An 18,867-nucleotide genomic window follows, 5' to 3' on the forward strand; every position below is an offset into this window, starting at 1 on the left:
TCTTAATGAAGACTTCTGAACTAATGAAAATGTCTAAATTCCAGTATAAAACTAGTGCTTTCCCACCTGGAATGTCTATTAAGTCAGTGAAATATATTTTGAAGGAAAATACATTGAATGTCTTATATAATATTTTAAAGTTTATTTTCTTATTGTTTCAACTATTCTCTGCAGAGGCCTCCTTGAAACAGAGCAATTTAGAAGTTAAATTAAGTACCTGCAAATTATCCTCAGGAGTTATTTTTTAAAAATCATGTCCTTTATTAATGATTTTCATGGAGACATGATTATACTAGCAAATAACTGGATGTCTGTTGTTACCATCAGGAACTCTGATGAAAAATAATTGTTTTCTCCTCCTGTTGAGATCAGTGCAATGTGTAGTACAGTACTTTTAATTTTTAAAGAGGATCTAATATAATACACCATGAAAACAAACTGTAAAATGAAGGTTTTTTCAAGTTGTAAGTTGCAGGTGTTTGGTCTTCTGAGTTGTATATTCTACCAATAAAAGGTATAAAACTACACTTTTTTGGTTCTGTGATAATGGATCAATTTAAAAACTTAGTAAATCAAGTTTTTTAGATTCTGTGGAAATTTTTAAATTAAATTTATTTACTTTTTCAGCAGTGATAGAAAAGTACAAACATAAGCATTGTAGTTGGTCACTGACTCTTCTTATAGCTGTTATAGCTGTTATCTGTCCATGCAGTTATTTGCAGTGGTTAGTAATGGTCAATGTATCACTGAGCTAGCCTAACCTTAATTAGCCTGACATACTAACCAGTGATAGTTAAAATGAAGTTATTTTTTATCTTTGAAAGGTTTAGCTTGTCACCAAGGCTAGTTCCTAACATCATCTAATAGAAAAAATATATTAGATCTTTCACATGGAACAAGTCTACTTTGGCAGTAGATTTTCACATACAACTTTTAAGTAAGAGTCACCTTCTCTAAGATTTATGGTGGCAGAAAATTTTTGCAATAGCTCCACAAAATGGGAAGTGAACAAAATGTCTCTGTTTTTGGAAATAAGAATTCAGGAAATGAAACATAACTAGTCCTTTTATTTTAGCTCCTTTCCCCAGTTTGTTAATTACATTGTCTAACCAAAATTGGATGTTTTATTATTATAATTAGACCTCTCCAGTAGTTCTCTCATAGTTTTAGTTCTCTCTGTCATTTGAAGAAATCTCAAGAAGAGCAATAGATGGTTCACCAATAACATATTCTCCTCCTCCCAGACCCTTAAAGCCATAGATAAAGAGTTAGACTCTAAAAGAGTCTATTTGCATGTATGGAATGAAATCATTAAAAGTAAATTTTTAGCAATATTTTTTCCCTGGAGTATAAGTATTTTGAACTTCTTGGGAAAATTTCAGCAAAGGAAATCCCTTCTTTTTAATGGAAGAAATACTGGGCATTTGTAGGAGTAACCACATTTATCACAAAGAAAAATGGGAGGAAAATGAAAGTTTTATTTTACTAATTAGAAGACGGCAATATTAATGTTAACTATTATTTTCAATTAGCCATTATTTCCCAAGAAATTAACACCTGCTATGTTATTCAGTATTCTAAAATACAACAGGTTTCAAGTCTTGAAGTCAGTCAAAAATGAGAAGAATAAAAGATTGTAGCTTAAACTCTCTCACCCCTTCAGCTTCAAAAGATTACCCAGACAATTAACATACCTAGTAAAATCTTGAGTCTCCATCATCAGCCACTTGCAGCATTTGTGGGAGTGGGAGAAATGAGAGAAAATTCCTCTCATGTTTCCCTCCCACTGTCCTTTCTTCATGAGAAAGGTCACAATTTTGCCTAAAGCTTGGCTTATAGACTGCTGTAGCTAAAAGAGACTCTTTCAGTCATCTAGGTTCATGTTCTTATTTTACACAGAAGAGGAAACTAAGATCCAGAGAATTGAAATGACTTGCCCAAGGTCACAATGCTAAAAATAATGGGATAGGAGCTAGAAAATACCGAGCAAGGAAGAGTTTTCCCTGTAAATTATTTTTGTGTGTGTGGTTGTTAGTTCAAATATGTTAGTCCTATAAAATGTTAATTCAGGTGAGCCTGCTAAAAATACTTATTGTTTCTTGATATAATAAAGATAGGGAAAAAAATCCAGAGGAATGAAAAGGGAAGTGGTCCACAGAACAAGTGAGACACAGCATATGTGCTTTGATTTTAAGCCTTTGGGTCAAAATCACACTTACAATCTTGGTAACCAAAAAGAATCTTGTTCTTGGAATGCTTGTAGGGACCTGAATTACTCATAAGCCTCTTAGGAAAGAATTCACCCTTTGTTTGATATTGCAGTGATTCTTGATCAGAATCGAGAAAGGCAAGCAAGTCTTGATCAGAAAGGCAAGCAAGCCTCTCTTAGTGTTATGAGCCTAGTCATGCATAACAAATCCCTTGGAAACCTTTGATTGAAGGACCATCTATATTTTGAATGATCTTAGTATGGACTAGATGCTTTACCATTCTTTCCCTATTGGTGCCAGCACAGCAAACCTCACATGCTTGTATCAGGGAGTCAGAGTAGCCAAAAATGATAGAATTTCTAATTGTAGACTTATTCAACTGACGAAATAACCATGGAACATTTATTCCGAAGTACTGCTGAATCATTATTCTAAAAGATTTAATTGAGGAGTACTCAAATGCCAATATTCAGAGTAAAGTAACTGCAGTGAAGTCATTGGCTTTGGACCAAATATCGGGATAATTTGATAACTTAAGTGACAAGCCTCGCTTCTGGTTTTCCTTCTACTCAATTCCGCCTCCTCCTCCTCCTCCCTGCAAAGTATATCTGTTACTACCAGAGGATTAAAAATTCCTTTCTAATCTACTCTCACATTTAGGAGACTGACCAAAAGCTCCATGGGGTCTTAATTTAAGTTTTCCATTTTGCTAAAAGATAAGAAAGAAGCACTCTACCTTTATTTCTGAAGTCTCTAGGAACAGCTTTAGCCTGATATTATATTAAAATCCAACATTCAAAATAATATCTGGCATTTTCTTGACATTCCAGAGGCATACTTGAAATAAGTGATGCCACAAGGAGCTAAAAATGGTGAAGGAAATTACAGAAGTGTTTGACTATCATCCAAAAGATTCTAACAGAGGAAAATTTCCCCCCATCCCACAGTCATCTTAAGGCTTTGTACCAAACAATGCTAAAGATTTTAACTGGTTGGCAAAATACATAGCAGGTGACAAAATATTTTTGACGTGGTAGCTAAAAAATTTTCTTTTTCTTTACATATTTGACCATTTTATAAACAAACATAATAATTAGAAAACAATAAAAAGTCAGGAGTAGGAAACTATAGTCAATATCCTATGATAAACCATAATGGAAAAGAATAGGACAGAGAACATATATATACATACATGTATACATAGGCTTTCCAGGTGGCACTAGTGGTAAAGAACCTGCCTACCAATGCAGGAGACACAGGTTCAATCCCTGGATCAGGAAGATCCCCTGGAGGAGGGCCTGGCAACCCACTCTAGTATCCTTGCCTGGAGAATCCCATGGACAGAGCAGCATGGTGGGCTACGGTCCATAGGGTGACAAAGAATTGGACATGACTGAAGTGACTGAATACGTATGCACGCGCGCATGCACACACGCGCACACACACACACACACACACACACACACACACATAAAACTGAATTACTTTGCTGTAGAGCAAAAATTAACAGAACATTGTAAATCAACTATATCACAGTAAGTTTTTTAAAAATTCAGGAAAAATTTACATATGATAGAGTCCTCTATTTGAAAACAGCAAGGCTCCTCAATCTTTCATAGCAAATAGAAACTCTTCAATGCTCAAGTATTTGATTCTCTGGACTCCTCCTCTGTGTCCCCCTGCCCCCATTGAAATACTGTGAGCAGCTTTTCATGCTTACTCTCATGAATCAATGTGAAATTTGACACTTTCCCTTCCTCATTTCAGATATGACTCATTACTCTTGGTGTAATCTCCAAGGACCAGAAGCTCTACTTAAAAGTGAGTAACAAAAGAAGCATCTTTAATTCAACCTGGTTTACCTAGAGAACTCTAATAGTTATTATTCACTGCCTTCTTAAGTATGCATTATAAAGCTGAGTGCCTGAAGCTTCCGCTCTTCAGCCTTCCCTGGGGCAACAAATGCAGAGAAGAGGTAAACTGACTGCTACATCTTAGACTTGAAGTTTGTCAGCAGTTCTACCTAACCATCCATTATCTCTAGGATGCTATTGGATTTCAGCTTTGAGAGCATTTTATTTATTTTCAAGATTCTGGATCATCTTCCCTTCAGACCTCTCTAACTGTGCATATGGAAAGTTATAGATCTGAGCAACTTCTTAAAAACCTTTGTCATTTAAAGCTTGACCCCTTTTCTGCTGTGTGATAACCACTACCCCACCCCCCAGTCCCTCTCAGACTTAGAAAGTGCTGTGGAGCTCAATGCATTACAGAAATCTTAAATCATCTAGAAAAGCCTGTGGTCTTTCAAACAAGAAGGAAACATGAATAAGTAAAATCCTGCTTACCCTTACTTGAAAATGGGGGGATGGGGAAACTGAGGCCCCTTTACTTTCCCAAATCCTAGAAACATCTAGTCCTGAGAGAAATTGTTTCTTGGTTTAGAAGCTGAGAAGGGTTTAAGTTAAACAATGATCCTTTTTCCATTTCTTAAAAAAAAAAAAAAAAGGCCAGCAGAGGCAAATGTTCTGTTGGACAAATTGTTTCAGCAGATGTTCATTGTCCCAGGGAGAAAACAGCCCCTACTTTGCAGCTTAGCATTTGCAAATTTAGAAACTTAAAATATTTTTAACTTGAAATGGTCCATGTGGTATGAGTGAGATGTAAATATTAAAATCATTTCTGTGGCTACATTAGGTATATCTGATCCAGTGATGCAACAGTTGTTATCTATCTATGCTTTTCAAGTTTCTATAGTTTGTTGTTGTTTTTTTTCCCTCAATCATTTACAGTTTTTCACCTGGAAGAATATTAATAATGTAGTAACATTTTGAGAATACTTATGATGTACTAAGTACTAGTAATTATCCTTTGACATAAGTGCTATAAGGATGGCTATTTTAAAATGTGGGAACCAAGGCTCACAAAGATTAAATAACTTATCTAAATCACAGAGCCAAGGAGTAAAAATGGAATTTGAATGTAGGCAGCTGGACTCTAAGACAGGGATAGTCTAACTTTTTTCTGTAAAGGGCCAGATAATAAATATTGGATGCTTTTTAAGCCATAACACCTATGTTACAAATATTCAACCCTATCTTTGCAGAACAATAGCAGCCTAAGACAATATGTAAATGAGTGAGAATGGATTGTTCCAAGAAAACTTTATTTATGAACCCTGAAATTTGAATTTCATTTAATTTTCATATGTCACAAAGTATTATCTTTCTTTGAATTTTTTTTCAACTGTTTAAAAATGTGAAAACAATTCTTACCGCATGGGCTGCACAAAACCACAAGACAGGCTGAATTTGGCCCACGGACTAGCCTGTCAGTCCTGGCGCAGAGTTCTTAGGGACTGAATTATTTTTTTAGTAGTGTCTTTTTATAATTTTTTTCAAAGCAGTTTATAAAACTATATTTACATTCTAGCATTTTTAAGTCAGACTTTATCATAGAAAACTGTATTTTGGGAAAAAAGATTTGTTTTTTATATTATATGTACTAAGTTGGGACATATGAAATTTGCCAATACTGGACTGCTTGACCTATAAAAGTGACAATGTTTCAATATTAATATTTATAAATGTCTGTTGTCTCAGAAGGTAACTCTTATTTTATTAGAGTAATAAAACATAGGCTAGTGACCAGGGAAACATAAACAATTTAAGAATCAGATGTGTAACGAACTAGATGATCATTAAGTTCCCTTTACAATTTTTTCTATGAAATGAATTGTGATAGTCTAGGAGTTATAAAGAAAGGAGAACATCATATTACCACTCAATTTCTCTTTAATAAGTACTAAACTAATATCTCATTTAGTTTCCATAATGACACTATGCTGCTGCTGCTGCCGCTAAGTCACTTCAGTCGTGTCGACTCTGCGACCCCATAGACGGCAGCCCACCAGGCGCTCCCGTCCCTGGGATTCTCCAGGCAAGAACACTGGAGTGGGTTGCCATTGCCTTCTCCAATGCATGAAAGTGAAAAGTGAAAGTGAAGTCACTCAGTCATGTCCGACTCTTAGTGACCCCGTGGACTGCAGCCTACCAGGCTCCTCCATCCATGGGATTTTCCAGGCAAGAGTACTGGAGTGGGGTGCCATTGCCTTCTCTGAATGACACTGTGAGGTAAGTGTTTTTACTGAGTTTATATTGAGACAGTCTAGATTCTTGCCCAATTCAGTGCCTTAACTGATGACAAAGTTGGGTCCTGAACAAAGATGAAAGGATTCCTCCTTTTTTCGCTCACACAACAAAGGCAATTTCACTGTAATCTGTCAGTACCACTAAGACTTTTAACGTACAAATTAAAAAAATATATTCTTTTCAAATCGTTGCTAGAAAACCAATTGTAAAGGCATAGTATTAGAATTGCTCTCATTTTCAATAAACTCTAGAAAACATACTTACATAATTTTTAAACATTTTTGCAGCCACATTTATATTGTTTCTTTGGAATTTTTAAAATGGCAACCCACTCCAGTATTGTTGCCTGGAAAATCCCATTGTTGGCGGAGCCTGGGAGGCTGCAGTCCATGGGGTCGCAAAGAGTCGGACATGACTGAGCGGCTTCACTTCACTTCAACCTCTGACTTGGGTATGATCTCAATTTATTTTTGAACAGAAGAGTGGAAGAAAATGAGAATATAGCTTTTGGTAAACAGAAACTTCATAAGCTAAATGATTACTTTAAACTGATAGGTTTACAAAGTGAGAATTTTAGAGTATCAAATCTCTTTTTTCACTTATTAATGTGTTAGCAGAACTTTCAACTCCTATGTATACTAAGAAAACAATTATGCATACACTGAGAAAAAAAGCATTTGAAAAGGAAAGAAACTACAAAGTAAAATAAAAAAAATTATCTAGATTAGATCATTAAAATTATTAGTACCTTGCTTCATTTATACTTCTCATTCCCTCTCTAAAGAAACAACCAATAATTTCATCAGTGGCTACTGACGAATAAACTATGACATTGGTAAGAAATTCTGAAGAATTTTCCTCACAAGGAAATGAATTACTCTGAGATACAGTTACCCTGGAACTTTTTTCTTCTTTTCTTTTCCCTTTCTTTTATTTCCTTTTCCCTTTTTTCTTGGCATAGTGAATAAAATAAATTTCAAGCACAATTGGCTTCTTTCCACTCACAATTTTCCATCTTTACTTTTATGTCTTTTTTCCTAAATGCCATATTGACTTCTCTTACTAACATTATTTCAACTCATCAAACTCTATTTTCCTTCATTCAAAATTTACTTCAAAAGTCAGTCTTCTCTAGGATGCACATCAAGCAAGTTGAAGATAAAGACATCTGCCAGAAAGTGAAATTCAAAAATTAGTAAAAAGGTTCTTGGCAATTCCAAAGAGACAGAGGGCTTACATGAAAAAAATGTATGAACAGACTTTTGCAATGTGGTTGAAGAAAGGGAGATTTTAGATCTTCTGATTTCCACTAGAATGTAATCACAGCAAAAATATGATTTTTATCTTATTTACTACTGAATTTTCAACAAAAACTGTTTCTGGAACATGATAGGTGCTCAGTAAATATCTACAAAATGAATAAATGGCTATTGAAAAGTGACTTCGGACATGAAATCAGGAGCACAACAATTAAGCAGATGATCTTATATTATTGTCTTGCCTTAATGAGTCTTCTTTATTCTTTATTCCCTCATTCACAATGAGGGAAATATTGTACAAGTCACTTGGACAAAGCACTATTTAGTACTATGACCTGACATGCATCTAAAGATAATGTGACCATTGTCATATTTATTTTGTAATAATCAGATTCCAAAAATCAGATTAGCAGACTATAAGCAGATTCCCAAAATGTTCGATTAAAAATTACGTGTGATCCTAGAGGCAATATATAAATAAAAGGAATGAAGGCACATGAGATTTCAGATTTTAGAAAACAACTCTAACCTATAATCATATATTTAGCCGGGATGAGCTTTGTGAAGCCTGAAGAGCCATGTTTCTCAGTCTCAGCATTATTGACATTTGGAATCTGACACTTCTTTGCAGTAGGGATTGTCCTGTACGTAAGGAGACGTTTAGCAGCTTCCCTGATCTCTATCTGCTAGATGTAGGGAATACCACTCCTCCTCTCCTGGACAACCAAAAAATATCTTCAGATATTGCCAAATTGAGAACAACTGCTCTGAAGGAAAGAAGAGAGACAATATTCTCAGGTTTTAGAAATACTTATATTATAAGCAAACATAGAAAAATGAATTTATAAGAGTGATTCAAAAATCACATCACTGCAGCTGAGAAATTTAAAATCCCAGTTTAAAAAACTATATTAAGAATAAAAGAAAGGAACATCTCCTGTGGCTTATAATAGCAAGATAAACTTTGGTGCTCATTGTGTATAGATAAACAATAGGACCATTAACATTATGAAAATATTTTGCATTATCTTCTCCATTTAGACAGATAGTCTTCTAATATTACAGACCATTTTTAGGTAAGAGAGAAAGAAAATACTTTATTCCTTTATACATTATTCTGATTTCTACAATTTGGTAAATTTCATATCACAAGAGTAGGGGAAATTATCAAAGGCACAATAATGTTTCTAGAAATATATTAAATTGTTTTAAAAGTTGTACCATAAAGTAAACAATCCAAATTTTTATAAAAATAATTTAAAATAGGTGGTGTTAAAAAATTGCTAAGTAGTAAGGATCCCTGAAATAATTCTAGAACAATCAAAGACATACTGAGTGCCTGTAATAGAAGAATTGACTGTCAAAAACCTTGATTGCACTGTATATGTCAAATTACTCTCCTACTTGACTGGGTTTCTTGAATTGTAGATCAGTGTGATACTAAAAATACAGTGAATTTTGATTTCCACAAAGGGTTTGTGAAATATTCTTAGGCTATCTATGTTCTTGCAAAAGACTTGAAAAGCGTGGGCAGATTGAGAGTTCAGTTTGTTTTCCCTACACCACCAGATAACTAACTATTCCCCCTACCTTCAGAAGGGTTCCTTGTTATAATGCTTTTTGGGAATCTCTAGGACTCCTCAAAATGAATGTTCAAAGTCATTAGTCTCAACAATCAATAAGTGGCCTTCAAACTCTATCATCTTATAGTATTTCAACCACTGTGATCTACAAACTGTCAGTGCCATTCAGTGTCTTTTTAATTAAGGTTGAACAAAAATTTTATAGATTTATTCCCATCACATCTTAGGTGGACATCAGACTTTTTGTAAAAATCTTAATCCACAAAGAAACAAATCAGTATCAGTTAGCATTTGTTTAGTTTAAAAAATAACACTCAAATAAAAACAGGATTTATTGTTGCACTATTAAGTATATTTAATAGTTTACTAATGTCACAATCATTTGGTTTTACTGAAAGAGAAGAAATGGTGTGCTAGATGAGAAAAAAAAAAAATCTGCCTGTCAGATATTGTATCAGTCTGACTTCTGCTCCACTCCACCCATTCCACATATTCACCTGTCACCTTGCTCCAATAAATTCAAAACAACTAGGCAAAAACCTTACTAGCATAGATATTTTAAGTACCATGTGCTCAGTTGCTTCAGCCAAGTTCAGCTCTTTGTGATCCCAGGTACTGTAGACCACAAAGCTTCTCTGTCCATGGGATTTTTCAGGCAAGAATAGTGGAGTGGGTTGCCATGCCTTCCTCTAGGGGATCTTCTTGACTCAGGGATCAAACCTTGTCTCCTGCATTGCAGGCAGGCTCTTCACCGCTGAGCCACTGGGGAAGTACATAGCTTAAAGTACTTTAAGCCCCATAGTACTAATAATATCAAAAGTGTATTTTCAGGGCAAAGAGAACTTTTTAACCAGATGAAAAAAGGAATGTAAGCTAGAATGAAAAATTTAAATTTACGTCTCACCTGGGAAGAAGTGCACTATTTCAAAAATGGTAATAAGTCACACCAAGTGTACATAACTATAGCCATGCATTTATCTAAATGGGCTGCTTAATCTTACAACTACATAAAAAAATACAGTGTAATGAATTTGTGATAACTGATAATACTGTGATTTATTATTTTACTTAAAAAAGTATAGAAATTCTAGAAAAGAGTTTCCAGTTTGACAAATTAAAAATAAATGGATGGTTTGCATGTCATATTCAATCATCACTTCATGATAATGATTCATATTATTTCACATAATAGTTTCCTAACCAGAGTATTGGTTCACTGCTGGAAAACCCAAATCATTTATCAGGTAAAGGCATGCTGCATTGTTTTCTTTCCAGCATCAGCGAGGGTCCTTATTGCACAGGTCATCTTTACACTCAGATGTCTTCAAACTCTGAACAAATGGAAACTTACTTAATGAGACAACAAACATTTGACCTAACTTGTATCCATGATGATGATCTTCCTTGTAAAAGAAATGCATTCCTAGGAAACCCAGAGCCATGGAGAAGAGGAGGTAAAGCATGACTTTGAAAGGGAGAATCAATAACAGCACTAAGCTAGGATCCTCTGCAAATTTGACAAAGCTTGTTTTCAACATACAGTCTATGTAAACTGTGTGATGTTGTAAGTTTAAGTTCACAGGATTGCAGAGTTCAACCTGTAGGCTTGTGAAAGTGTGAACTCTTTAAGAGTGAGAAGGTGATTTGACCTAACAAACTCAATACACAGAGTCCTCGTCAAGCACTTACCCCAAATTATTACCCACGGTAAGCGTTACATTGCCTGGGAGCAACTAACTTTAAATCAAGAAATGCTATTTTCCTTCCTGAGAAATAAGGGTGAATTTTTTGTTTGTATCACATTTGGTCCATGTACTCACAATGAGTTCAAGGACCCCTATTTTGTCTTCATCTTTAAGACACAATCATGAGGAAAATAGCCAACAGAAAACAGATAAGTTAGAGATTTTGTTTTAAAAGAGAGACAAGTAACTTGTTATGTACTTGATACATAAGATCAACAAGTCTTCCTTTTGAAGTTCACAAATATAAAGTCCATGTCTCAACTGGAACCAGTCAGATTTGAAATCTTTTCTCCAAATAGAAATAATGATATTTGCTTTCATAGCAATGATTTTAGAAATTTCAACCCTAAATACACTCACTTCTCAGTTTACATGTATCCACTATTTAGAAATCAATGAGAAATTAAGTCTAGAGTCTGTCTCACTGACCTCCATTATTAGGGTTACTTCTTTAAAAAAAAATATTTTTCCTCAGAACCTTCATCTGGAAGAAAAAAATCATTTTAGCATGCTTTTACTTGAAAATGATCCCAAGTAAAATCATCATTTCATATTCACTCATTCACTCATAAAAGCATTTAAATGATTTAGGAAAAGTTAAGCATGAGGGAGAGGATAGCACTTTCAAATAAATCCAAATCTTACCTGGTAAATTGAAATGAACAACACCCTGAAATCCTTCTTGATTTGCCTTCTCTCCTCAAGGGACGACTAAATCACAGCAGCCAATATTCTTAAACCCTGAAAGAAAAATCAGGAAGTTTGATCTGTGCACATAATGGCCTGCACAATGTAAGAAAGCGCGGTTTCTTGGCAACTAGGAAACAATCCTTTTCAATTAACTCAGAGCAATTGGCCCACGTTTGTTGTTAAACAGAGTAAAGAAAATGCTCTAAGAACTCAAAAGAACCTTGGTAATAGCTCACCAAGAAAGTCAGGGCAGTTTGTTCATTTTGAAAAGCATTTTTAATTAATTGACTGCCCATTCCACTTGCCTAACCCTTTCCTAAGAACTTTTATTGATGTACCTGTTTCACTTCCCTGTTGCACATTATTTACTTAAAACCTCAGTCCTGAAGAGTTGCATTTGTTGTTGCAAAAACACAGTGAAAAGGTGAAAGATAATTCCAGCAAGTCAGGAGTGTGTAATGTTATCTTGCATACTATTTGCATACTATATTTTGCTTTCTAAAACATCAGCTTGAATGCAGCCCTGAATGCTCACATAATTCAAAACAGTTGTATCTTCTATTTTTTTCATTGTTAAAGACCACCTCCAGCAGGCACTAATTTCAGGTGATATGTAGGAAGTGTAGCTGGGCTCGGTTGATTTGTGTTGATTTAACTATTTGCGGGGGGGGGGATATGAATCATATATGAACACATAATTTTCCTTGGGGAGATTGGTTCCAGCTCCCTACCCCCCACCGAGAGAAACAAACTCCATGGATGCTTAAATACCCTATGTAAAATGGCATAATATTTACACATAACCTGTGCACATCTTCCCCTATACTTTAAATCTTCTCTAGATTACTTCTAATACCTAACACACTATAAATACTATGGAAATAGTTGCCAGGCAGGTAACAAAGTCAAGTTTTGCCTTTTGTGAACTTTCTAAAATTTTTTTCTTCAAATATTTGTGATCCATGGTTGGTTACATCTATGAATGTAGAACCTACAGATATGGAGAACCAACTATACTTGTGAGAATTTGATGAATTCTTTGGATAATCTTCTTAGGGTGCTTTGCATTCTCCCATACATATTTGAAATTTAATGTATTAATTGGGGTCCATATGTGGGACCCTTACTTAAGAATTTCTGTTCCAAAAGGCAAGTGGTGAGGAAAATATGTTACATATAGATAATTTTTGTTGCTGATCAAATTTTAACATTGCAAATGGTAAAGCTTTAACTATCAAGTATGTTTGTATCTCCAAAGTGAGAAGACATTTTAAGATAGATAATCTCCATATTCAGTCAATGTCAAATTGGATAAATTTTGTCTTCACACAACCACCCCCTCCCATTTTGCCAAGGTTGACCAAGAGTATATGTTATGGTGTTTACTGTCAACAACTCTTTTGTTTTCCTTTTTCCTTTTATCATCCAGATCTCCCTAAAATGTGTGTCATTCTTGTCATGCTATCATTAATGGGCAATTCTTCTTAGGTAATATCTTTTAAAAATATAATCTTTTGGAGGGATTGTCATCACACAAAGCACTTTCTCTGTTGGTGGGAATTTGAGGCAGTGTTGCACACTGTTGAAGGTGATGTATTTAGGTAAACCTTCTGGCACCTTCAAATCACCTTCTCAACAGCTGTATACACTTTCCATGGATAGAACTGGCTGGGATAATTTTATAAGTGTTTCTTCAACCTTTGTACTGACTCTTGCACTTGTTTGCTCCATGACCTCAGGTAGATTTGTTAAACATTTTGTGTCTCAGTTCCCTTATCTGTCAAATGAAGTTAATAATATTTACATCATAGGGTTATTTTCAGGATTGATTAAGATTGCATATGTAAAGCTTAAAACAAGGCCCAGCAAATGGTATGTTCAAAGGTTAGCTATGTTGTTAACATTGTTGTGGTTGTTTGCGTTTCTGAACTGAGTAACTTTCAAGGTCCTTTTCAGATTTCAGATTCCCAAAATCCTATATAATACTGAAATAAAAATCTAAAGTTATATAAACAAAGGCTTTGAGACATATAAAATGACTCTTCTTCCTTTTTTATAGATAAGTCCTCATTCACCCTCTAATATGTCTAATATTTAGAGCTTTTATATGCCCTTCCACTAACAGAGAAAAATGACAATTGTTTTGAAAAGTGAAAAATGTCTTTTTCTTTCTGAAAAATGCATTCTTGTTAAACAGATTCACTTCATTTAACCAAATGCAGAGAGAAGCAGAAATTCTGCAAGAATCTTTTCTCACAAGACATTTTATCACATGCAATATAATTATTTTAAAAATTACAAGCTTTTCTTCTTACATTCTTAAAATGTATGGACTTTACTTCAGTTTTGGGCATCCATTTAGAAGTATTTTTAACCAGCAGCTACAGATCCTAATATTTGAGAGGTAATGCATGCTTTTGAGTGTTTACTATAAAAACAGCCCAGCCAGAGTGGGCCGTAAAGACTCCATCTGATCCTCTACAGCTTAAAAGGCAGGTTTAACCCTAGGTCTTGGCTAAATGCATTGTGCAGCTTCCTCAATCAAATACCACACCATCTCTCTGCTAGGAGAAAATTCAAAATTATTTTGAGAGACCAAACAAACCAGCCTTCTTTGGAAAGATTGGATTCAGCTACTCAAGTAGATATTAATTATCATATACCTGGTACATAACAGTGCCTCCCTTGTTCTTTATTTCTAGCAGTCTTATTTGCCTCAGTATCTTGAAATAACAAAATCTGGAACAGGGGAAATTACCTATGAAATGTGCAAAAAAGCTGAAAGGACAGTATTTGTTTAAAAGTACTGAACTCTGGAGATTTTAACAGAAATACTCTGGAAAATTTCAATCTGATGTCTCTCTTTACAGAAGATTCGGTGTAATGTGAAAACAGTGCTGCATAAACTACTGGGAAATGTGAATTCCTCATCACAAATTCTGTAATAGCCTAAGTCTCAGAGTTATTTCCCTCCTATACTCTGAGAAAGTCCTCAAAGTTCAGTGCTCCCAACTCAAAGACCATAAAACATAGCATGCTATACAGTTTTTAGTAATAACTTTTGAATACCTTTATTCCTAATTAAATATAATATTGAACAATGATTCATCATGGGGAATATTACAATTTAAATAAAAATAAAATCAATGCTCTTACACAAAAAATATAGAAGTCACATAATCCTTCTGTGCTTAATCACTCAGTCGTGTCTGACTCTTTGCAACCCCATGGACTACATACAACCCATCAGGCCCCTCTGTCCTTGGGGATTCTCCAGGCAAGAATACTGGAGTGGGTTGTGATGCCTTCCTCCAGGGATCTTCCCAGCTGAGGGATGGAACCCAGGTCTCCCACCTTGCTGGCGGATTCTTTACTGACTGAGCCATCAGGGAAGCCCACAATTCAAATAAAAATAAAATCAAACAAAAAATATAGAATTCACATAACCCCTCTACAGCTTATAAATTTGTAAACAGGGCACCAATTCTCATATGACCCAAGCTGATGACTTGTGCAAAATAATTTTTATAGACACTATGTAATGATGAAATATTTTACAAAATGAAATATTTTATATGTATTGACTAAAAACAGAAATAAAAGTTTACCAGTTTATAGTCAATCAAGTCAAATATTTCTGAGTCCTCATTTTTGGAGCTGAGAAAAAAACTCAGTATAAGAGATTAACCAAATGTCTATCAGAAAGGTCATGTTTCTGTAATCTAGGATTCTAGGTTTTAAGCCTCCAGTAAGAAAGAACTGCCCTCATCTTCTGACAGGGTGGGAAGAGCTTCCCCTCCTACCCCACCGCCCCCACCCACCCCACCCCCCATCCGCCCCCGAGAGTTACTGACTGAATGTCTTGAAGGAGGTCAGGAGATATGTATTTTAGTCCCAGCACTGGCACCAGTGAGCTTAGGGCTACTGTTGAGAAATACAGGTAGTTGGGTCTCTGCTTCTCTGACAGAGGGAACACTTGGATAATTGAAAGAGGAGGAAAGTAACCAAAAGGGAAAAATGTGATTGGTCATGAGGAAAAAGAGGAAAATACAACTCAGCTTCCCTGAGCCAGAGAATAGGGTAGAGAAGGGTGAAGCATGAATCTTGAGTGGCAGAAGATGTAGACACACCTGTAATGGCTTCCCATTTCCTACTTGTAACTTCATGTAATGAAAGCCAAATGTCCTTACGATAGACCAGCAGGTGGGACCTCTCTGACTTCTCCTTTCTCACTATTCTCCCCTTACTGACGACTTGGCTGCCAACTATTTAAAACACAGCATCCTCCTCTGCTTTCTTCACATCATTTCTTAAATGTTATCTTCTCAAGACCCTTTCTCTGATCACTCTGCCTGAAAGCACAGCCCCACCAGACCCCACTGACACTTCGTGTTCCCTTCTGCCTTCACGGTCTCTCATTTATTACCACATTTGATACTTAGAGTGTTCATTTTGTCTGCCTCCACTAGATTGTAGCCTCTGTGATAGAAGGGATTTTCCTCTGTTTTGTTCACTGGTATATCCCCAGCATCTAGGCACATTATGGGTACTACTACACAGGATTAAAGAGGGTCCCCATTAACAAGTGTTGTGTTGTTAACATTTAGAGACAGGAATTTTACTTAGCATGAGAAGCAGAGAAAAAATTATTTAAAAGATTCATTTTAAATTTCTTTGGGCTTTTCTAGGAAAAAGAAAAGTAAGAAGGAACTGAAGTATGGGAATCTTTTCAACTGTTACAGTGCTTCAAGGCATATTTATTTTCCATTCTTTCACAAAGGTAAGCATGAGTAGTTATTGTTTAACCCTATCAAAAGCTAATAATTCTGTCACTTTAGCCTTGGGGAAAAGAAAAACAGGAAACATTTTATCAAGGTGCATAGATTCATAAGTAATATTTTAAAAGGTTATTTGAAGGGTGTTAACAGAATTGCTTTTGAACAGACCTGTATTAAGGTAAAATTAAAAGTTTAATTTTTTTTAAACCTAGAAATTGGCCACTTATATTTTACGTATGTGGCTAAGCTGAGGGCTTCCCTGGTGGCTTAGTGGTAAGAATCCACCTGCCAAAGCAGAAGACACGCGCTTGCTCTCTGGGTTGGGAAGATCCCCTGGAGAAGGAAATGGCCACCCTCTCTAGTCTTCTTGCCTGGAAAATCCCCTGGACAGAGAAGTCTGGTGGGCTACAGTCCATGGGGTCACAAAAGAGTCGGATACGACTTAGTGACTAAACAGCAACAAAGCTAAGCTGAATATTATTTTTTGAACAAAACCTTTATAGAAATAAGCCTTAAGCATTGGAACTTATTAAATTAATAATGGCAAGATTAATCCATCATATTGCAGAATGCATTTCTTCCAAATAGCCTAATTCCACAGATTAAGACAGGAATGGCCTCACCAGTTCATCTGAAAAGCAAGGAAAGACCTTGCCCACCTCAAAATCTTTCTTTCACTCCTTCCCCAACTCTTCTTCCTTAGGAAAATTAACTTTTTATATCAAATTAGGCTTCCCTCCCATAATAATAGGAATATACTTCTAAATTATTTGTAGAAGGAAATGGCAACCCATTCCAGTACTCTTGCCTGAAAAGCTCCGTGGACTGTAGCCTGAGGAGCCTGGTAGGCCACCGTCCATGGAGTCGCAAAGAGTCGGACACAACTGAGCGACTTCACTGTCACTTGGTAATGGCCCGGTGGCTTTTCAACTATTTCACCTAGCAGATAGCTGAGTCTTCTCCAAAGTACAACCTCTGACCCCGGGGGCCTAGAAGTGCCAGGGGGAGGGCTGGGTACAAAATTAGAATTGACAGAGAACAGAAGAGGGAGCAGGAGGTGAGAAGTGTTTTCAGCTTCCTGCTTTGTCCTGGAGACAAGTGACGCTCTCAAAGTCACAGAAGTCTCCAGACACTTCCTGACATTCCGTTCCTTCTTCATTCCAATATCTTCAGAATTCAAAGTACTTCCTTCACAAGTAAATTCGCATTGACAAGTAACCATCACATTCATTGTTGGTGTTTGTCGTTTCATCACTAAGCCGTGTTCAACTCTTGCATCTGCATCAACTGTATCCCACCAAGCCCTTTTGTCCATGGGATTCTGCTGGCAAGAACACCGGAGTGGTTGCCATTTTCCTCTCCAGGGAATCTTTCTAACCCATGGATTGAACCTGCATATCCTGCACTGGCAGGTGGATTCTTTACCAGTGAGCCCCCAGGGAAGTGCCATCACATTCATGCTACATTTCTAACTGTGCTAATGATATATCCTTCCCCAAATATTCCCTGTCCCTCTCCCCCAATTTCTATCCCTCAGTCTCTCTCTCTCTCCCACCCTCTCTCTCTCTTTTTCATACATACAGACACACACACACACACACACACACACACTACCTGTTAAAAGTATGTATACTCCCTCTCATGTGACTTGTTAACTATACGTGTACTTTGGGCCAAGCCCTGGTCAGTAAATTGCATGTGTTATTTCCTTTAACCCTTAAAACAACCTCAGAAGGCAAATACTTTTATTTCTATGTTACAAATGAGGAAAATGGGCCACAGAGAGTTTAAGTAAATTTCCTAGTCACACTTGTTAACCACAGAGGCTAAAGCCAGATCTGACTCCAAAATGCTTGCTTTAATCATCGTGCTATATGGTCTTTCCTCAACCCCCTGTCATACCCAACAAATGATTATATTTGAAAATTCCCATGACTTTTGTGTGTTAAACAAATAATAGCATAAATTGGAATGCTGGCAAATCTACTGCTTATGCCCTTTTGAATAGATTTCTTATTTCAATTAGCATTTTTTTTTTTTTTTTTTTGGCTTTTCATAAAACACCATGAAGTACTTTTAAGGACAAAAGGAACAAACATTTTCATGTCGTCTTACGTAATGATGGGCAATTTAGACCTAATCCTTTTAGCCCAGAGATGGAAGACTGACACTCTAAACAAAGCTCATTGTGTTCTTTTGTGCTGCCATAACAAGGTATTTAAAGGATGAAATTCTGCCTGGCAGATGGACTTCTTGGCATAACTATACGTGTATCACAGAAATTGTTTTGTTTCAAAGGATTCAAACAGTGTGCCTGACATTTCTCAGAAGATATTTCTACTTGTAAATATGGTAACTTGTTAGATGGGGGTGTTAAGGAACAATAACGGAGGCTTTAAGTCTTCTGTTTGGCCTGTTTTTATTGTCCTGTTTATAACCTTGCATGATATG

At 36.0% G+C, this 18,867-nt stretch overlaps 2 long non-coding RNA genes across 3 annotated transcripts in view; both read left to right on the top strand.

The window, feature by feature from the left end:
• Positions 1-6,306, top strand: part of LOC133050927 (uncharacterized) — a 50,152-nt gene extending 43,846 nt beyond the window's left edge. The window contains exons 5-6 of the long non-coding RNA XR_009691726.1: positions 3,978-4,031; positions 6,036-6,306. This is a non-coding gene — a long non-coding RNA (uncharacterized LOC133050927). The remainder of the gene's footprint in view (positions 1-3,977; positions 4,032-6,035) is intronic.
• Positions 6,307-6,678: 372 nt separating this feature from the next.
• LOC133050928 (uncharacterized) overlaps positions 6,679-18,867 on the top strand; it is a 136,771-nt gene continuing 124,582 nt past the window's right edge. For both annotated transcript variants that reach the window (XR_009691727.1, XR_009691728.1), the window contains exons 1-2: positions 6,679-6,812; positions 16,327-16,418. This is a non-coding gene — a long non-coding RNA (uncharacterized LOC133050928). The remainder of the gene's footprint in view (positions 6,813-16,326; positions 16,419-18,867) is intronic.

This window comes from Dama dama, chromosome 33, assembly GCF_033118175.1.
Source record: "Dama dama isolate Ldn47 chromosome 33, ASM3311817v1, whole genome shotgun sequence".
Lineage (NCBI taxonomy): Eukaryota > Metazoa > Chordata > Mammalia > Artiodactyla > Cervidae > Dama > Dama dama.